The sequence below is a fragment of the Nipponia nippon genome, unplaced genomic scaffold (genome assembly GCF_047370975.1).
Source record: "Nipponia nippon isolate SJK-2023a ecotype South Korea unplaced genomic scaffold, ASM4737097v1 scaffold_2, whole genome shotgun sequence".
NCBI classification, from domain to species: domain Eukaryota; kingdom Metazoa; phylum Chordata; class Aves; order Pelecaniformes; family Threskiornithidae; genus Nipponia; species Nipponia nippon.
The window spans coordinates 8,803,962-8,826,451 of record NW_028262336.1 but is presented as its reverse complement, the minus strand read 5'-3'; positions in this window follow the sequence as shown (position 1 = coordinate 8,826,451).

The window sequence follows — 22,490 nt, the reverse complement described above, 5'->3', positions numbered from 1 at the left end:
CCCACAGCTAGATACATATTATCAAGTACATCAAGCGCACTGAGTGATAAGGTTATTAGTTGGTCAGTGTTATACAGTCATTTAAAAGCAGTGCCATTAATAAAACCTAGTCATTCTGGTCATCACCCCAACTTTCAGGAGAGTTAACTTATCTCCAATAGCTTCTTCATTCAAATGAGAGTTCTAATATTAAATTGCAATTTTTCTTTAAGTTATTATAAACTGAGTTGTCATGCATCGTGACCCAAAGGCATACTAAATCTTTGCACAGGCAACAATCAAGAATAACCACTTTAGAAGCATTGGCAATCTGTACTTTCTGTTATTATCGTTGCTGACTTAAAAATACGATTGCCACACTACACTGGAGCCATCTGGTTATGAATAGAGCATGGAGGCTCCGGTATATTTTTCTTTTCAGTAAGTATTTCCTATGGTCAGCTCTGCATAAGAAGTTTTAAACTGTGGCTTGTGGGCCATGGAGTACTTGCAGATGGTTCACGTAATGCTGTCTAGTCACGTAGTGTGAGCCCTCTCCTATTTCTGGAGGCTAAACTCCACTGAAAGCATTAATTTTTTTTTATTTTTTTTTTTTTTTGAGAAGAGAAACTTTTCCACATGCACAGGTCTTGAAGCTGCCATAAGACTATTACCCAACTGCATGAGGAGAGGTGACCTATATAGCCACTAAGGAGAAGAAAAAAAATATGACTGTTCACACGTAGCATGAGACAGGCTGTGATTTAAACAGGGATGCTGAAGAGGGTCCTGCTCCCGCTGCCTGTCCCCTCCTCTTCCAGAGCTGATTTCTCCCACTGTAAGGGCTGCAGAAGGGGAGGGGTGAGCTTTAAAAGCTTTCCCTGGATAGAACTCCCCTTAGCTAATTTATAGGGAAGTATTGCTGAAGTACAAGAAAAGGGAAACGAGATACTGGTTGCCCAAGGAAGCCTATTTCTGGATGTGTCCTTGCAGGTATTGCCAGGGCTGGCATCTGCGTATCAAAGCCTGGAAGGAAAGCATGCCGACACAGCTGCACCGGGGCCGGGGAAGGCTCCCGGGGAAGCAGTGCCTGCCAGCCATGGGGCAGCCAAAGCGGGAATGAGGGACGTCTTTGCCTATTCTTATGAAACGTAGAGGACTCCATTTGGGATTTCTGCGAGGAAGGGGTCCTGCAGGCCACATGTCTCCCGTCAAGAAGAAAAGCAAGGGTGCCATGCCCAGAGCTGTTGGGGGGGCTTTGCCTCGTCTGGAGGCCGGCCGGCTGCTCAGATGAGAGCAGCAAAAGCCGTGAGGAGGAGCAAGCGGTGGCAGACCCAGCAGATGGCTCTCAGCATGGGCACCCCAGCCACCGGGGTGGTGATGACCACCTCCATCTCCGCTCACAAAATGCTGAATTAAGCTCTAAAGCTCCCTGGGGCTGAACATGTGTTAGTGGTGCCAAATCAGCCTGCTTGTGAGCTGAGCATCTCCGATCCTGGCCCAGGGTGGGCTGGGCAGGGGAGGAGAAGGAGGTGGCAGCCGAGGGTCCAAGGGTCAGGAGAGCCTTTCTCTGCCTCCTCTGCCTCCCCCACCACCTTTAAAGTCCCGCTGGGTTGATGCCTGTGTGTTTTATTTGCAGGTGGGGAAAGCACTGCTGGCTCTCAAGCGGCCTACAGCACAGTCGGGCTCTCAGTGGTGCAGTTGGGGGGCTCAGCCCCACAGGTTAGATCCAGCCCCTGCTGTCTCGCAGAAGAGGCACCTCACTTTGGGACATCTTTAGTTCAAAGAGCCTGACCAGCTTATGCATCACTGCCAGTACTCACTGGACCATTGTTTGCCTCAAAAAAGGGCAGTGCTAACAGGAGATGAAGTTTTAGACAGTTGCCTAAACTTTGCTTTAAACTTTGCAATACTTCTTTTGCTTTGAAAGCCTTAATTGCTGGTTCTTCTAAAACTTGCTGGCCTGAAAGGCATTTGCTGTCTTTTCAGACATGTTGGGTTTTTTCCTTCTTTGAATGAAAGGAAGAGGGGAGGAGTGGGGAGCGGCCTTTCGTCACCATATGTCTGATCTCACTGAACACCATTCATTAGAAAGACTTTATTCATTAGATATTTTATTATTCACCACAGCTACATAGCACTCCAAATGGAAAGATTTACCCTGTATCCCACATCAAAGCGAGATACTGGATTAAAAAGGTAAATTAAACCTATGAAAAGCCTCCCTCTGGGAGAGTACAGCTGCAGTAAGAGTCAAATGAAGAACAGTGGGTTAACATCAGTTGTAGTGCATGGTATACAAAACTTCAAAAGTACTTCTCAATCTGTAAATTCACACCTGGGTTATCTAGAGCTCTAATCACTGTAGGATTATTCTGCCCTAAATCTGGGTAATCCATCAAGATACTCTGTTTAAAACTATTTTTTGCCTTTCAAAACAAGGGAAAAGAAGAAAAGGAAAAGACTGATAGAGGTGCTACTGCTGCATATCCAATATAAACAAAACAATGAGAAAAACTGATTTTTTGCTATAAGCAATACAATCACGTATTATTAGCTTTAGAGAGTGTAAACTTCAGTTTGAGTTCATCCAGAGATGTTGGGGATTATTTCTGGATTTCCTTAGAAAAAGCCAATGGCGCTGGTGCCTACAAAAAGCATGCAGACAGCCGGCGTCACCCGGCCACAGCCCTTGCCGTGGATGACAGGGTTTGGCTTTCCAGTGAGTGTACGCAGACTCCCTGACCATTGCTGATCGAATCGCCCCTGTTGCCTGCTGTGTGCACCCCCAGGATCCCTGCAGGCTCACTCAGCTTTTCATGTCCCCACCCTGAAGCATCACCACCCAGGACCCTTCCACAACGACCAGCCATGGGCTGCAGCAGCCAGGTCACCCACAAATTTTGGACTCTAGGAAAGCAAATTTTGGACTTTACCTGGGGGAATTTCTCTCCCCACTGACCAGCAGGGCTGCCACCCCAAGAAGCGTGCCCAGGAACCAGATGAGGTGCACACTCCGGCCCAGATTCGAGCTTCCCACAGCAGGTACTCCTTGAAACCCTGCTCTTGGGAGAGTGTGGAGCACACCAGAAGGGGAGGCTGCTGTCAGCATTCAAGGGCACCCATGGGCTTTAATTGCCCCAACCAGCCTCACCCAGGACCCCCACCCTGGCACTCCTGCCCAGGAGCCCATGGTCGTAGGGGAACTGGAGAAAAAGGTTATTAGGTGTAATTATGGCAATAAAGTCACTTATCAAGGTAGTTTATAAATAGTAAGTACCAGGCAACGTTTCTGCAGCTGATTGGAATAAGGAACAAGAATAATTTACAGCTACCTGTGAATGTGAGATGCTGGGTTTTTTTGGAGTGAGAACGCCAAGCATGTTTTTTCTTGCAATAGCTACAGAAAGCTCTGCATGATTCAGGCTTTTCCAGCAATTAGAAAGCTGCATAGTATTGCAAAAGCGTTTTATGCTCAAACTTTGCCAACCAAATATAGGTTGTTGACGGTTGCCCACCAATTCCCTACGTAGCAGTAATGCTTTGTGTACCTGGGATGTTCATCCCTTGGTTCAGGCTGCATCTTACTCCTTGGGGTCAGAAGGGAATATGGGGATCCACTGGCAAAGGAGGGCATGAGCGAAGGCAGCTTCCAAGTGAGCATTCAAAAGGTGTGCATTTTTGCGGGTATTAAAAGCTGCCTTTTTAGCCTGAAAATTCTCTCACTTACATCAGCAGAAGCATGAAAGGCAGGCAAGAAACAGACTTATGTGATTGATTTAAACATCTTCTGACTTTTTGGGGAGGGATGTTTCGTAACATTTACCAGTTTGATTCCTGATCTCTTGAGGCTGCCCATGTGGGGACTAAGGCAAGACTTCCAGGTGGTATGGAGAAACTAGCTATACCACCTGGTTACTCGGACAGCTTCTCAGTCGCTGCTTGAAGAACTAGCTTAGTTTCCCTTTTTTCCCCTTCTCCCTTTAAAAAAAGCCAGGGGCTTCGGCAGCGTAACCTGTACTGGACAGGGACACAAGCGATAGCTGAGCCAGAGCGAGCCCTGCAGCAGGCAGCTTCCCGTGCCTGCACATTCTCCTGCCACAGCCGTACGCCTTGCAATTTCCTGTGTTTATCAAGCCCTGGGGGATGTTAAAGAGGACTGTCAACCAGAAATGTGGGTTTTTTCCAGAAATGGCACAAGTTATGAGGCCACAAACTCACTCTGCTGCAATGCATTCAAACCGTCTGATACAAAAGTTAAACCCAAAGATTAAACATAAGCAAATGTACTACAGTGGTAAAACTGAAGTGTTATTTTCCTCCCGTACGCTAGATTAGGAAACAATGATGTGGAGTTTATAATAGTTGATACAAAATGTTTATTTATCCATAATAGCCGCAGGAATCGATCATGGTGTCAATGAGAATGATAAGATAAGAGGAGGAAATAACACATTTGTAGACACTTTCTAATCAGTGCACAAGCTGTGATCATACAGCTTTTACCGAAAACTAGAATCCAGCAAAGTTGAATGTATCTAAGACAAAGAAAATCACAGACGTGTGTACTTCAGTACCAAAGTTTCCTACTTGCAGTTAAAGATGTATTCACGAGGCAAGTGCCTTTTATCCTGCAGCCATTAAATTGTAAACATCACAGAGAGCCACGCTGATCTGAAAAACAATGTCTGCTGTAATTACTTTGTTCACTAAATGCAGTACTGATTTCATGTCATGACTAAAAGCATTTCAGCAACTACAGTACCATGTTTCCAGATGAGATCACTGCTCTGGTGCTAAGGAAATACTCAGCTGGCACCTATAGCTCCTCCAGAATTAAACTGGAACTAAGTCCTGTGTAGGGTAATAAAAGCAGGACTCACTCAAGACTTCTTGAAATGCTAAAAAATGACAGTACAGCCTTGATAGTTTTGGCTTAAGGGTGTAGGAGACAAAGATTTCAGGTCAAAAAAAGGAAATGAATAGGCGTCTCTGAAGCCTGTGAGAGAAGAATTCAACCCTTGATAAAATCTTCAGGCCTACAAGACAGGGGTGAAACCCAAAAATCCCAAAGAAGTAATGATCAGAAATCTCTATACTGGCCTTAGAAAGGAGGGACTCCAAGACATAATCTCTCATAGTGCTGAGTTTGGGCCCACAACCTGAACTACTCTTATTTTTTTCAGTGCCTTGCATCTGTCAACAACTCCTCCTTCCCAGATACTTGTCCTTCTCAGCCCTTTGAGTGAGTGCTCCTCACGGTGTTTTTTCATCTCTCGTGACCCTCAGTTTTCTGGCTTTCTTTCCATTTTCTCTGTCCATCTGCTGACTCTGTTTCTGCTCCCATAGCCGAGCAGGCTGTCTCCAGGGGTTATCCAGGGACAAAAAACACTCCGTAATAATCTTACCACTGGCTCTCGATATCAGAGCAGCTGCTAGTCTGTGGATATGAAATTTTTGGTCTTCAGGACTGCCAATTTGGAGCCTTTTATTCAGATCATCACAAGTTCAAAAAGCATACACACACAAAAAATTAAATCTTGTAATTGCGTGGGATACATAAGAGTCATTTTTTCCTATGAAAGATTCATAGTTTCTTTATTGGCCATAAACCCTGGTATTTCCTAGCACTGCCTGAAATAAAGGGTAAATTAGCATGGGTGTGTGAGTAAACTATTGCAGGTATGAGAGTGCAGCCTCCTGCGGGAGTATGTTTGGCTTCACCCACCGCAGCCACTTCCCTGCCTGCAGGAGCCCAGTGGTAGCCACTGCCTCCTGTGGGGTGGCCTTCCAGCTGTCCCCTGTGCAGGGCAGCCGTTCCCTTCCCCGCAGAGGGTCACAGCAGGCTGCTGCCCTCAAAGCGGGGTGCTGCCAATGCATGGCTCCTCTCAAGCCAGCAGACTCGAGCAAGTTTTTGATCATGTGCGGCAGCAGCTGAGTGCTGCCGAACAGGCGGCGTGGTGGAAGGACGTGGTGCGGCATCCCACTGCTGTGCTGCAGGAGCTCTTCACTGACATCCGAGACTGGCTGCCCCTTCCAGTCCACCCAGTGCTGAGCTCAGCTAGAGCTCTTACTGCTTCCTGATTTTAACCTGAATTGTACCAGCTAGTGAAATTCCTGTATGCTCTCTCTTTTTAAAGTCAATTCCTCTTATTATCTTTAAAACAGCCCAAGTCACTTCAATGAATGACCTCCACAGGACCCTAGGTATCCCTGAAGGCCCATGGTCAAGCAGAGATCACACCACCAGTAAGAAGATCGCTCCCTGGGTATCCTACCAAACCCAGTTTTGTAGGGTATGATCCCTGGCCACTCCTTGTAGTTCCAGGTGCGCTCACCTACATGTTCTCCGCTTCCTGATAGACATGCTAGGAAAATGTCAAAAGAGCAAAAGTTTGTTATATCAATTGATGATTTATTGCTCAAAGCCCAGCTCTGGAGAGGAAATGAAATAAAATATGATTTGGTTTCTGTTAGGGTCTCTTTTATGGACGTCCCCTTACAATGTCTTCACAACACAGTCAGGGCTTTGGTGGAAGGATCTAATAAGACAGTGAAGCTGACAGGACCACTGGACTAGGACAAGTATGTGTAATAAATACTAAGGACCACCCGGGCTGTGACAAATCCTGCATTTGACACTTACAGAGCACTTTACAGACTTAGAAGTTCCTGCAATTGTTATTTATGTTTCCAAATACTTCTTGAAGACAAGAAGACACAACCAAAAAAAGGGGTGTTTCCTGAGAAAACTCAATGTTTGAGTGGTCTAAAATGCTATTTTCCACCTGAAAGGAAGCCAGGTCTGAAAGAGAAGTGAGGAAATCTGTTCTTGGAGAAGGATGGATCTTCAGATATGGAAGACAGGGCTTGCTGACCTCAATGTGATTTATAGTTCTTTGGTTGCAAGGGTTGCTCTCTTACTGTGGCTACCAGCGACTGTGAAGAAAAGGCATTTAGATTTCTCTTTGTTGTGTACAGTGCCAGATATTGGGGTGACTGAGGCCTTCAAATGAGAAACTGGAATATTACAAAGACAACCCTGTTCTAAAGAATCACCAAACACTAAGAAAATATGGTAAGCAGAAGTGTCATGCTGTGCTGTGCATACTAGTGAACTTTCATCTTAAGGATAGTCCCAAGTTAACAAAAACGGGAAGGGAGCTCATCTCAACAAATGCAAGAGCATTAATATGTTCCTGTTGGTGTTCATAGGAAGGACTCAGTTTTCTTACAAAAAAATTACAAACCAGCTCAGCTGGCCAATGTGATGCTCACAACAGCTCATACCTGGGCAACAAGCAGCTGACACCTGTAAGAGCTGAACTTCTCCTGTCCCCTGCTAGGGAGGAGACTGGAAACCAGGGGCATGTGTCCAGAATATTGGCATCTAGTGGGACACTGTGCTGCATTTTGCTGTCTCCTCCTGCTGAGATCCAGCCTCTTCTTCTTGAATCTCTGCTTTCTGAAGTTATTTGATTAAGTGGTTCTTAACCTTCAGCCAGACTGTCTGTGGAGTACAGCTAGGTAGTGTGAGTCCTCAGGGCTCTTAGATGGCAAAAAGTGATTTAAAATAAATGTTTAAATCTCATGGATTTGGGTGCTGTAACCAATGATATTTGAGTGTTTAGGGCTTGTAACATTCTGTTGTGATAAGAAGGAAAAAAAATTCTAAAAAGCTTTCTTGTCAGTAATCTCCATAAAGCCATGCAGCAGAGCAGAAGGTGGGATTTGCACTTAGAGCTTTGCCTTGACTGACTTGGCTTTGTACCTTGAAGTTTTCTCTGCAAGTCTTGTCTGTCGAGATCGGGGTGCTTGATGTATTGCTTGTCACGAGGGTGATCAAGTGCACTGCTTCTGCCAACTATTGCTTGGGGGAAACGCATTCTCAACAGCAGAAAGATGTGTGGGTCGGAAAAGAAACACTAATGAATAAATGGGAGCATTGGCAAGGCAGTCTGTAATATTGATAATAGCTGGGAGAAATGGCTGGCTGAGTTAGCCCAGCTAGAAAAATCAAAATGCATCCGAGAAACAGGTATAGTTCCTCTTTATGGGACCACCTCGTACTCACTAAATGGGAATCGGCTAGTGTTAATGCCACATTAACAGAAACTGGGGAGTCCTCCATAATGCAAGGGTATAGTAGCAGCGGCTTCAGTTCCTGCTGCCCCTCAGATGACAGAATTAAGGGAGGGAGGAAGAGTAATGCTATGGACTAGGGACTTTGTAATTCAATCACGCCAGCAGGCACAGCAAGGGGCTGCATCCTCTTCCAAAACCACTGCCGTTACAGATGCTACACTCCGTACCTTAGAAATGTCTCAAGTGCAAGGTCACGTGGAGCAAGAGTTTTAAGAATTTTGCTCAGACAGCATTAAAATGTTATATCAGGCCCTGATTTAGGCAAAAATTGATTAGAAGGGACTTAAGTCTCTTTTTTATCTTCTGGAGCAAAAAGCAGTGCCAGAACTCAAGGTCTGGCTCATGCTGCACGATAAGACAGGAGTGCCACAGTAGAGCAGCACTCTATTAAAAACTAAGATATTTCAAAAACAATGTTTAATTACTTATAATCCCTGGGGTTAGGAACTTGCCTTGCTCATAGCTAGGAAGAGACGATTAAAATGACCACTGCTGCCAACTGCAAGTGAGCGTGAACATGTTTGGTCACATCTAAGAAACAGAGTAGGAGCCAGTTGACAAGGGGTTGGACACGAGGAGTCTTGATTCATCTACATCTTCAGACTGGAAAACAAGGGACCCGTTTTTGTGCTGCTGCACTGGTCGTTTGCGGTACTGAGTAAAATGGTATTTCCAGGCAGGTTTGGTGTGCAAGCAAAGCGTAAACAGAGAGCAGTTTGCCTAAACACAGGCATAATTATTCAAGCCACTCCTCAAGGTTCATTTGACTTTTCTGCCTCAGCAGTTATTTCTGCCCACACTCTCCACAACTGAGAGAAATCCGTTTGGTTTGTCCAACTCCATTTGTAAAGAGAAAAATGCAGGAAAAGCCACATAAGCAACTCTGAAAAGCAGTGAAAGACATCTGAGCAAACTTCGGAAAGGTAACTCCAGAGTCCTTGATGAATTTGCATCTAAAATGGATATTGAATACATCCCTTTCACAAATGACAAAGTACTTGTAGTGACTTAGGGTGCAATGTATGCCATAATTTAAAGAGGTCTACAATAATATAAGGCGATGCAAATGAAGTTATAGAGACTGGAGAAATCACGAGTCCTAGCTATGTAAATGCATAGTAATCATCATATATAAAGTTTAAAAATTAAGAAGGATAAATACTTTGTTTTGAAGTACTTCTATGTTTCAGTTCCTAACCTCTGAAATTTCAGAAAGCCACTTATCAGAAAGAGAATTAAATGTCTGATATCATGTGAAGTATTAAGCATTATTGGGAGAGAAGAATATGATTTATTGCCGACAAATTAAAAAAAAAAAAAAAAGGAACATATGCAGGGACTGTAAGTGTTTTTCCAAGGGTTATTCTATTTTGAAATAAAATAGAGAGGCTGGGATAATATAATTTTAGGGTTTCTCTCATATAGTTAGTAGACGTGGCTACATTTAAATTCTCTTGATTTTGCCTGGACATTCAAGTTTGGATGCACATCTCCATTTGAGACATCCAAGGAAGAGAGAGGAAAAAAATCAGGCAAGAAACTTAAAACTACAGCGAGTGCTTTATTCCCATCCCTGACACTTAATCTCCCTTCGTTTAACGATCCAGAACCGCTGCTACAAAAACTCTTGCACCTGGGGTAAAATAATCCGGACGTCTGCAAGAGCCACGCTCCTGTTTGAACGCCAGCAATCTTTTCAAAAGCTTCTTGCTGATTTCAAAGTCCCGTCCGCGCTTTTTAACTGAGAAGCCCCCCTCATGGACCGAGTTCAGGCGAACATGGAGCAGTTGTCGTCCTTTCACCCGGGAATATTACACCCACCCCCCCGCCTTCCCCCACGGACCTCCAGCCTTTCCCGCGGCCGGGCGTAGGGAGAGCCCTCCAGCCCTTACCTCCGCCGCCCTGCTCCCTCGCAGCCTCTTCCTCCGCCTCCCCCGCCGCCCCTCGCCTCCTGCCAGGGGTTCGGGTGCCGGCCCGGGCCAGCCCCGCGGCCGCCGGCCCCTCCAGCTGCGGCCGCCGCCGCTGCCGCCCCAGATGTTTGCGGCGCGGCCGCCCAGATGTTCCCCCGGCGGCCCCGCGGGGGGCGGGCGGTTACCTCCCCGCCTGGCCGGGGAGGTCCGGGGGCAGAGCCAAAGAAAAGGGGCTCGGGGAAAGCCAGGCTTCAGCGGGATCCGGCGCTGCCCGCCGCCCGTCCCCCCGCTGCTGCCCCGCTTTCCAGGAAAAGCAGCCGGGAGCGGGCAGGGCGGGCGGCCGGGGGCAGCGGCTCTCACTAACCCGGGCAGGCTAGGAAAAGTAGAAGAAGTAGAGAGACTTTCTGACACACAAACCCTCCTTTGATCGCTGCATATAACAGAGGCTTTTTTTTTAATTCGCCTTTTTTTTCCCCCCGTGGTTTTCTCCACGAAGATGAGCACCCGTGGCTGTAGTTCCTGTAATTTCGCTGGAATGTATGGCAGAGCCCTGAATCTAAAAGAAGAATGTCTAAAAATAAAATTGAAAGGATGAAGCCACAGTTTTATTTGCAAATGTCATGCTGTAGTAAATGGTGTTAGTGACATTACTGAACCATTCACAGCACAACGAAAGGCATCTTATACTGCACCACCTCTGTTACATTAGCCAGCAGAGAACACCAAAGAAATCCTCAAATCTTGCATAGGGAAAAATCCTCCTTTAAGGTATTTGCCAGGAAGCTGTGATAATCAGGTTTTGAAGCTCTGTTTAAACTACCCCAGAAGCCTCCCTGACCCTTTCCACCCCTGTCAGCACCAAGCTCTTGTGTTGCTAGCCTTCCCTGTGGCTGTTGGAATAGCCAAGCCGAGGTGCAACTCTCCCCACCAGCTAGTCATAACTTGGACTAAATTCTGAGACACCCCCCCCTCCACAAGGCCCCTAATTTAAAATTTCTGTTTTTCAGGATCCGAAAGCTTTTTGCTTCGGGAAATTTGTGGATGAAATTAACTCCACGTAAAGATTAAAACTTAGATCAACAGTGTATTTCTGTTTGACACTTTTTCACCCTCAGTTATTTTCTCAGACTCCATCCAAGTCTTATACCTTTAGTATAAGGTGACGCTTTCACTATCAGATAAACAGTACTGCAGCAAATACCCTTCAGCATCTGGCAAGCAGATGCCTTTGCAGGTTGGGTGATGTAATGAGTACAGAGAAAAAGGCAATTAATATTTTCCAGAAGGACCACCTCTCTGTAAACAGCGTTTCAGAAATCCCATCTCTGTGGCAGCTGCTCCCCGTTCCTGGTCTGAGTGACTTCTTCTGCAATTTTTTTAGATGGCAGAATGCATCTCACACAATGGTATTAATTCCTGCCTAATGGATATCCTTCTGTTACAGAAGAGTTTTCAGTTAGACTGAGCTAAATCAGTCAATGAAACTGATAATTGTAATTACCTCATCTATTTACCACTGGTTTGATGTGTTTGCCTTGGCAGTGGAGCAGAAATAACTTCCTGGGATTCCTCACTTCCATCCGTACTTAGGATGACTTAATAGTGATTCTAAGTAACGATTAGTGTCTCCAATGTCAAAAACTCCAATTAGAGTCCTGGAAACCCTGCAGGGATTCTGCACTTCTGCGAGGACCATTGCAGTGTGCATTAAAGTAACCACAGAGAAGTGCTTGCATAGAATATTCCATAAAACTGTTAGGGACTACAGATACAAGAAAGCACCCTTTGCCATTTTTTACCAAAGATCAGCAAGAGGCCAACAGCACTGCTACATTCAGGCAAGTTCAGACCTTCCTTCGTTTTCATCTTATTCTTCTTACCGTATTCCAAAGTTAGGAAATTAATTCACTGTACCTGTTCCATACTTAGGATACATGCCTGGCACGCAGGCAGGCAATTGAGCCCTCCTCTAGCTGGAGGAATAGAGTATTCACCCATCTCTGAAAGGGCTCTGTGTGCTTCCCAAACTCTGGCTTGTCAAAGGAGACAAGAAAATATGTAACACTTGCTGGGGCAATGTATTCTGAGAATTAATACAAACAACAGCAAATACCTTAAAGAAAATTTTAATATGTAAAAATTAAGTAAAATAAGTGAAAAAGACTTGTTCAGATCATAGTGTGTTTTCCTGCCTGTTCAGGAATGCTTTCTACAATGCAATTGTAAGAGACAGTTAAAATTACTAATAGATCCAGTTTACCAGTTTGTAACTAATAACATATTGGATCCATTCCACTTCCTGCTTAACCTGTCCATCAGCAAAAGAACAATTGCCTTTAGACGCTTAACGTTGTAGTGAGTGTCAGGTCCGTGCTATGAATGATTCTGGACGACCACTCAGTACTGAATGGCATGGGTTTGATGTGATTAACATTGCTTTTGCTGTATGGTAAAATGACCAGGTAATCATACCATGTATCCTCTCTGACATGGTAAATCCTACTCAGTAAGAACAAGCTATCAAGTAACTGCAGATAAAAGCTGTGGTTTCTAAGTTTGAAAAGCAAGATTCTCTGAACAATACAGTCCAGGTGCATCATTTATGTCTGCCCATCTGACAAACAAATTATTTCCATATGCCCTGTGTCTTCCTATTTTTGCCTAGAAAAATTCCTTCATAATTGGGAATCCCTCCATTCTTGCTGGAGTCAAAGTAAATAGCATCCACAAAAATCATTAAGGAACACACTTTAAATAAATCTCCATTGGGCTTGAGTCCCTAAGATGCTTGCAAAGGAGATTTTTATAGGGATTTGTTCGGTTGTTCACTGCTGATATCGAGCATTGCACCTGAAGCAAGTCATAAAAACATTTCTTCATGGCTAAGCCTAAATGCTATGAGATGAATTTGCAATTAGTGCTTGATCCGCTTTTCACAGACGTTACCTGAATGAAACATTACAAGGCCAAATGTCTGTGGCTCTGAGCCCCACAGGTCTTAGGACACGGTTATAGAGTAGAGATGTGCAAGATCGTGGTCAGGCACAGTCAGGGGATGAAGCTACCCATGGACCTCCTGAACCTAGTCCAGTCCCACAGGACACATTCATGACATGTGTCTGTGTAAAAACTGAAATGAAATGTCTGCTCCCTTGGACACTCCAAGTCTAAGATGTGCTGTTTGTAGGTATCTCTGTAGCACCACATCTAATTTATAGCTGATGAAATGTAGCATACAAGCGTAGCTGACACTGATAAAATAACTGATCTCCAGACAGAGTGCCCAGAAAGTTAAACAAATAATTCTGGCTTTGCAAAGTTTATGCAACAGTTGAAAAAAGAGCAAATGCATACATTGGCTACGCTTTGAGGAAAAGCAAACATACTGTTTTCAATACAACTTGTAAGAAGCGAAATAAATAAAAAGTGAATTTCAGTACAAAGACCCATCTTATGACAGTCTAATTTTTGGAGTGCTAGTAGGGATAATTGCTCTTGGATGGATTTAGAAGATATGGATTTACATCTGTAAAGTTTAAAAATGCTTCTAGGCATAATTCTGCCATCAGTAAAAAATGCAGTTACATTATACATGGCATTTAAAAATTATTATTTTTTATAATTATTAATTATGTTATTTGAAGTACTTTTTGGTTTTTTACAAGTAGCCTGTGTAAGAAACTTTCAAGAAACATATTTTTTCAAGTTTGTATCCTTGCTGTGCATCAATCAGCAATTTGTCAAGCTGACTCCTAGCACATAAAAATGTACCCCCCCTTATGAAAGTCTTTATTCTAGAAGAACATGCAAAAACAGTCAGAGAAAAACAGTCAAAAGAGCTCATCTTACCGCTATCTGCATTAAGAGAGGAACAGCAACGACTGCAGGTGCAATACCTGAAACAATCTATAATTCATGGGTAATTGGCTATGTTTCAAGTTGATTTAGAGTCCTTTGAACTAATCAGGCAATTTGGCATGGGGAATCCAGTGCAATAAAGCCAGAAATGCCAAGCATATGAACAGTAAGAATTTTCTCCTCAGACTTCTCCATTTCCGTATAATGATGATTCAGAACAGAGAAATCTGGGAGAAGCAGGAGCACTAGGAGCAAGGAGTTTGCAGAGCTCGAATATTTTTCTTCTCAGAGTATCAGTACTTGAAATGAATATATGCCTTGACACTGAGAGCAGTGCAGGTGAGGTCTTCTACAGTACAAACGTATAAAAATGATGATCCCTGTCCCCACATTGCAGATTAAGAAGCTTTGCTTATTCTTTCCTTGTCATGTATCAGCTGAATGAGAGCAAAGATGGTTTTTAAGGCTGCAGATGCCACCACAGAAGTTTGAAATGTGGAATGACATTTCTTTTTACTACGCTTCAGCTTGTGAAGCAAATTTTGAATTAGAAAGTAAGATATTATTCATGCTGGGGAAAATGACGTGCACTAACCTGGCATTTTTCGGTGGAGAACGGTCAGCAACAGATGAGTCGAAGGATGTGTACAACAGCATAACTTCTCAATACTGTCGGGCGGTGGAGAGCTCGTCTGGTGTACTCACTCGGGGTCAAATACCAAGCCAAGTCCTAGTTTATCAGTTATTGCAGAAATTGGGATATTGAAATATAAAGCAGAGGGCTGTGGGAAAACAAGGGATAATCTGCCAGCTGAGGAAAGAAACAGCAGCTGCAAGAACTAGAAACTCTCCCTGGCTCCATCAGCTTCCTTGGTCATTTCTAGATGAGTTCCCTGCATGTCTGTGTTTGGCTGATGGTTTCTTATTTTGGGGCACCTGGTGGGAGACATCTAGGTTACAGATTTATAGAAGCACCAAGCACTCAGAACAGTGAATGAAGTCTGCTGGAGTGGTTAGTTAAAATATACAGTGTTCTGAACAAATGTCAGGGCCAACAGAGTATGCAAAAAGGTGTAGCAAATCATAATAGAAAGTTCCCAGTTCCCTGGAAATAGTACCTCCTCACCTGTAATGCACACATGTGATAATCATGTTTGCAAAGCAGTCAGAGACTGCAGGAAAGCTCCTCCAGAAAACCTCAGGAAGCAGCTGGCAGCTCTGAATTCAGTGCACTCTCTGGGTTATACCGTGATAAATGGGGCTCGTAGTCACACGCTTAGTCCAGGAAATGTAGAGACCGGCTTCATTCCCAGACGCTGTCCTGCTTTTACGCTAAACGAGGTGCTACTCCCATGGGAAAAATAGTATGCAGTCAAATGATTAAATCATGTCACATAATACACATTGCGTGGGGGAAGGGGAGAGGGGGCTGAACTACATTTCTCAAGGCAGCATTAGGTCTGGATTTGTCCAGCTTTTGAGAGTTTAACTTTGTAAATCTAATGGTGTTCTTTTGACTTTTTTTATGATGCAACTTTGTCTTCCTCATTGTTTTGTTAATTTTTGTTCTCTCTGTCTCTCTCTGACTCACTTGCTGCGTTCAGCACGTACCTCGGGTGAGTCAGGAGAGAGGGCTAGCCAGGGGAGGACATCAGGGTCAACAACCCTCTGGACAGAGACACAAGGCAGAAAGGACAGGAAAATTGGCCAGTTGAGCAGTGATATGAAAAGCACCAGCTGTAGCCCAGCCTAGGGAGAAAGAGGGAAAAATGCTTTTTCAGGGGAAGAGGGAAAGCGAGAGCAGGAGCACAGCTGTGGGAGGTGAGCGTGGAGGGACAGGGAGGTCAGAAAGATGCTGTTGCTGCATGGGCATTGCCTCTTGCGACCCTTTTCCCTCGGCTCTCCTGCAGCACAGTGGGCAATGTCCTCCTGCTTGCTGTACAGAGCAGGGGCACGCGGCCGTTGTGCTACCAGTCATCGTGCCATGGGACACCAGGGCCAGAAAAGCTCTGGTGCAAAAAAGCTCCCCCCATACACACATTTACCACACATGTGAAAGAGAAAGAGCGCTAATAAGGAAGGAGCCCATCCAAGCGCCACGAAAGTCTCTGTGTCCAGGCACAATATTCCCTGGAGACAGACGCTTTCCCCTTGGTCACTGTTGTCCCAACCAGCTCCTCGCAGGCATGGCCACATGTCCTGTCTCACCGCGAACTGGATCCTTCCATCTCCTGCCTGGCTGTCACTTAGCGAATCTTTCCCTTCGCAAAGCACCTGAATTTACAGCATCCCCACCCCAGGTCCTTGCCATCAACCCAAAACACTTCTTACAAACGAGCTCCCTCCCAAAGGTGGCTCTGGGCTCTCTCCATCACACTCCTTCCCAGGGGCACCCTAATTGGACAGCCCTGTGAAAAAGCCCAGCGTGAGTTCCTCATCCCTGGCCTCACCAACCCTGCTCCCAAGCAAGCTGCCAAGTCACAGCTGCAGTTGTGCTTCAGCGTTAACTCACTCAGCTCTTCCTCCCCTTTGCTTTCATCCAGGAGCCCAGCTGGCACTGCCAGCGTAGGCAGGGCCCCTTCCACACCGCTGATTCCCACCTGGTCCCACCTCTCCGCCAGGTTTCCCACCGCATCGAAATTTCCATCGGCCTGTGAGCTAGTATATATTGGCACAGATGCCTTATAAACACAGGTGCGCTTGAACGTGAGTTAGAACTCGCAAGGTGATGTTGGATGTAATGGGATGACAGGCAGTCAGCTAAGCAGCTTTGTAGGAAAAGGCCGTGGTAGGGAAGCAGGGGAGTGACAGGGAGAAGGCTGTGTCAGGCAAGAAAGTTGAGGGAAAGCAGAGGAACACAGGGACAGCTTGAAAAATAATAGTTTGTGGCCAGGCAGGGGGGAGTGGTGAACAGAAATTCACAGTACGGTGCACTTCTCCTGGGAGATGCAGAGGTACAAACGTCTAATTGTTAGCACAGGTCAGTATATATATAATATATATATATATATATATAAAATGTTATTTGGTACCTTGGTAGACAGGCACAATAAAAATGAAGTGACCAAGTAATTTAGCAAGCCAGCAATTGGTGTAAAAGGCAATGAGGGTGATTTCTGATCCTGGGTCTCCTGCTGAATTTCCCAGCAGGAGAATTTCCCTTTCCTCTTGCAATTGAAAAAGAAAGAAAGAAAGAACTACTATCAGCTATTTTTTGACATTCCTGTGACTTACTTCAATTGTTTTAAGAAATTCAGTTGTTTTACCTCCTTTTTGTTTCTGAGCAAATGTATTTCTTTATTTGCCAGAACATAGGAACTGATCCTGCCAACATGTCCATTTGTGGTTCACTTCACAACCATGAGTAATCCTCCTGCAATTAGCATATTTGTATGTATTTGAAGAACGAAGTTCGGTGTAGCTTTATGTCTCCAGATTTCCTCTGAAATAGTAGTGAAAGGCTGAGGACCGTAGCTCACATTAACTGTGCAAACTGAGTGGTTTAAGACTCCTGCTGCTCCCCAGCCACTCATTTCTGTCCTGCTGCCAGATGTACTCTCAGAGCAAAGCTGCCGGACAGGAGCGCGTCCCTGCCCTTCGCCGTTGCAGTTTGCAGCCCAGCAAAACAGCACGGACCTCCTCGCATCAGTCAGACTCTGAACTGGACTGGCCGAAATGCAGGTGGTCTTTCGGCTCACTTCGCTATAGACTGCTGTAGAGCAGAAGTTATGTTAGATGAATGGAGATGGTTTGAAATGTATTTTAAAATATAGCTTATTTTCAGCTATGTTGCATATGAAAAGTACTTGTAATGTTTATTTTTTTCTGGATGACACAGGAGAACAGGAGGAAAAGAGGTTTTTTTGCTAGTTAAGGCAGTGTGAGATCTGGGTTTGAAAAGTCAATCTGCACACCTGACAATTACAGGAGAGTCACGACACTCTTCATAGAAACCTGCATAGACCTGCTAAACGTAACTTCCTTCCACACTCTGGAAGGAAAATGTTTCTTTAAAAAAAAAATTGTTAAAAACAAAGGCCTTGATTAATCTTTCTACATCTACGTTTATAGAATAGCATGTGCTGCTTCTAAGAAAAAAATGCTATTGCTTTTTCTCACTGAGAAACTTCTGGCATCACATATAATTATTCTGTCAGAATAAACCTGGGGCAAGAAATATATTATCTTTCCTATAGCAAGGATTAGGGGAGAGCTTCCCAAAAGCTTCCTTGTATTTAACATTGAAAATATAGAAAGTAAGACCAAGCACTGGGAGCAGCAGATCCCTTAGTGGTGATAGGGACATTTTGGCCTCCAGGAGCAGCTCACCAGCTATCAGCAAGTATCTGAGGAAGGTTTTGGAGAAGCGTGGGCAGGCAACCCACCTTGGTTTCTAGGTGCGGGGTGGAAGCTGCTGAACCCCAGGGCTGCCACAGAGGTGAAGAGAAGCTCGGCTGGGTGTAGAGAAGGAGCATCTCCCTGGGCAGGAGCTGGGTAAGCTGTCTCTGACGTTGGTCACCCATTGACCCCGAGGAAAGCAGCAGCCATGGGCACCTCCATCCCTCTGCAGGGGTTGCTGCTCATCCCTTCCCTCCAGCCTGGGCATTCAGTGTGCGTTGTGCGTGAGGGCACCCAGGGCTACACCAGCAGCTCTCTGACCGGTTAAAGGAGGGGACTGTGGGCTGCATCCTGGAAATGGAGGGCAGAGGAAGAGGACAGTTTGGGAAATGCCTGCAGTGAGGAGCTGCCAATTAGTGATTCAGCAATATAGGATATCCAGAGCCAGATCAAGGTCTTCTGCTGACCACAGGGTAAATACTGCAGTCCTTAATACCAGACTGAACTCTGCCATGGGTTTCAGTGTATACTGATTTCCTTCATATAAACAAAGGTCGTATATGAACAACACAGGGCAAAATTTGACCATACGGTCCTGGGCTCTTAGTTATGTTTTTTTTGCTGTTGGCTCCTACTGGCAGTGTAATGAGTTTTAATCTCAAACTCGTGCTTGCAGCAGACTACAGTGCATGTTCTCACTCTGTATCGACAGACTCCCTCTGCTGGAAAATGGCTATGTATGTTATCTAGCCATTTAATGACAATAAGTGAAATAATTTGTAAACAATGTATTTTGTAGCAAATGTGTAATTTTTATTTACACTGTCCATAGAATTGTAAAAACATTTTGACCTCTTCCCTAAACACTGGCATGTTTCTATGACACACACAGGCAGAAGGAGTTAGGAGTTAGTTTTTATCTTCAAAGCTGGACTCTGAACTGTATTGTAAAAGCTAAAACACTTACAGTAACCTTGTAATGCATTAATCCACTGAGTAAAGTTTTGTTTTCTTTCTTCTTCTGTAACTGGAATCAAGCCTTGAATATTTCCCCTCCGCAGTCCTGAAGGACCCTCTCTTCTTGACTTCTTCATCACAGATGACAAGAGGCTGCCACTGACTTTACAGAAGCACCTGGACACGACATGTTGGACAGGTTGGTTTCCTTAGCAGCCACTTTTGAATACACTGTTAAAAGCAAATGGAAAAGAGGCCTAACAAACAGGATTTTAATGCAGGGATTCCTGTTATTTCCCAGGAATTTCAAGAGGTGTAGCTGATATATTCCCTTAAGAAATTAAGATCCCTGGTCCAAAATATTTACCGAATCAATGATATTAAGGAAATGAGGATACTATTTTCAGATTAATAGAATTAGATTAATTAGATGAATCCTGTTATCATCAGAATAACTTCAGCAGGATCCAGACCAGACACAACATTATTTTTTTTTTCCAGAAGAATGTGGTATCCAGCGCTTTCTCTTTTTCCTTATTTGATACCAGACCAAAAAGTCTTGAGATCAGGTTCTGTGTTTGAAAGTATAGCTAGCATAGCAGTTACGCCTGCTTCTCTCACTCCACTCCACCAGTGTATCTATCTCAGACGCCACCTACAGAAACAACCTCCAAAGAGAGGAGTACTTAGACCTCGGTCCCTTTCCTGAGGTTATCAGTATAGGCACCAACTATACCACACAATTTATCTCTATGGAGAGGAGTGAGCCGGACTCACTGAACTCTTAAACATTGATTAGCCAGGACTTAGGAGAACTGTTTGCTCCTTCTCTGCAGTGCCAGCTCAGAACTGCAGACATTGAAACACCCAGCTGCTTGCAGCTCCTTCAGAGCACTGATGTTCTCCTAACACAGTTATTTAAAGAATGACACACACTGGCTGCAGCAGCTCCAGTGTAGCCCATCATCTCCACCTTTGGTCTTTCCATCAGTGCAAAACTTTGCTAAGAACCATTAAAGATGATGCTGAGGATTCTCCCACCTTCTAGGTAGCATCTGGTAACGCAGGATTACTGCAGCAGTTTCAACACAGAGATGTATCTCTTTCAGTCACCAGCATTCAAGGTTTAGTCAAGGTCTGGAGAATTTGATATATAAACCCCTTCCTCTACTCTCTACATTGCCAGTAACAGAAAATAAGGCCCTGGGAGTTTGTCACGATACCTCTTTGTGGAAGCTGTGCATGCAGTGAAGTTCTGTGCTGCTGCCAGTCCCCAAGTCATCATGACAAATAACACACAGATCCAGATCTTCCTCCTTCAAGTGAAAGGAAATTTTTATCAGACTTAAATGACCTCAACTCATAATTGCTTTTGATTAGGTAATCAAATTGTAATGAGTACCCTGAATGAGTGATGAACATTATGGTTGATGTCTGTTGACCATATAGTTAAGACCTGGATTATGCTGCTGTGGTACTGCATTTGTTCCATGCAAAAGGCGTTAAAGGAATGGAAGATCTGTTGTCTGAAGTAGCCTCATCTCCAGCTGTGGGTAGGTGGAACTTGGCACAAAAGAGAAGGAGTCCATGAATTATTTTTTTTTTTTGCACCCCAAATTCTGGGCTAACCTGTGATTGCTGCTCCTGCACAGGTGAGAGCAGCCCAAAGTTACTTTGTTCTCCCTGAGGACCTTTTATTGCTGCTGGGACTGTCAGTGCAAAGGAATGCCCTAACCATTTCTCTCTCCCAGGCATAAGCTTGTGCTAGCTGTGGGAAGGCTAACCTAAAATCACTCTAGCTGCTTTCTGGCAGCCAAAATTCTCTGTATGGGAGTCCTCAGGGAGTAGATGCACTAGGTTTAGAATGTTTATGAGAGACATTTAAGATGTATTTTGTGCCTATAGGAAGAGCAGAATATCAACTGAGATCCATTGCATAAAGGTCGAGGAAGGGTTGCTTTCCAAAGGGCCAAAACCTTAGCACCCACCTCATATAATGGGACATGGTTGCAGGGAAGCCCAGGGGAATGGTGTCCATGAATCCTTCTGCTCAAGCTTTAGAGCAAAAAGAGAGTTCCTTTTTGATACTTCAGTATCAAGAACAGGACTAATTCACCAGGCTGAAGACTCCCTGTAAGGACTCCATCAGCTTTTTAATGAAAATTCATATATAACTGTCATAAGTTTTGGTGGGTCTTCTCCATACAGCAAATCTACCAATCAGTTTAGAAATTGCATGAACTGAAGCATTCTGACAAACATATAAGAAGGACAAGAATGCATCAAATATGACAGAATATTAGTCTTTGATGCTCCTTGTATCACTTCTTTCTCCTATTTTCTGTCTGGCCTCAGAGACAAGACACAGCAGAGAGAAGTTATCTTTTTCCAAAGTACAGCAGAGACTGGGCTAGGATTCAGAGGAATCCTCCTAATAGGAGGAATATCAAAACCAACAAAAAAATCAACACCCTACAAGCAATGTTTTCTATGGTGAGTGGGTTTATTTTAGCATTTGTTCATACACAGTTACCTAAAGCTCTGGCACAACAGCTGCAGGCAGGGCATTATCTACGAAGTTTGTTGAATTTCAATATTCACTTCTGTCGTTGAATGACTAGACTTTGGCTGCAATAGCCTTCTGGATGTATTTCAAGACCTGTTTGTTTTCAATGGTTTTGGCACATGGCTGTATAAACTCGAGGTCCCATTATTATGATTCATTTCTCTGTGAATAATTTTGGTTATCAGGTTCGATTATATTTCTATGTGATTTTGTACTATTCATACGTACACTGAATACATTCAGAGCCAGGGCTGTGCTTATCCAAATACCTTCTTTTGTGCTAAAGAATGAAACAGTACAGATGAACATTTTCATTTTTTCATATTTAATGTTAGGTTTCTTTTTAATAGTTATTATATTCTTGTTCAGTTATACATTGTGGTTGTTTTGTTTTATTTATGCATTTAAATATTTCCCATTTTTCTCTTAGAAAGGATTGTTGCAAGCATGTACATAAATATAGCTGTTGCTTCCTTTTGCCTTTGTGGGGTCTGGCATTTTATATACTGATACGTGATATGGTAACACATACCCAAAATTTAATCCATCCTCAAAACCATGCTGCAATTAAACAATACCTTGGAAGCATGCAAGCATAAACATTTTGCTTTGGGAATGCCCACCTAAAAGATGAGGTAACCACAACTGACGTTCTCTTCTTAGCCCTCTCAGAAAACACCGGGCTATAACTGGATCTTGCTCTTGAAATGCTTGTATGTACCCATGCCCTAACTTCC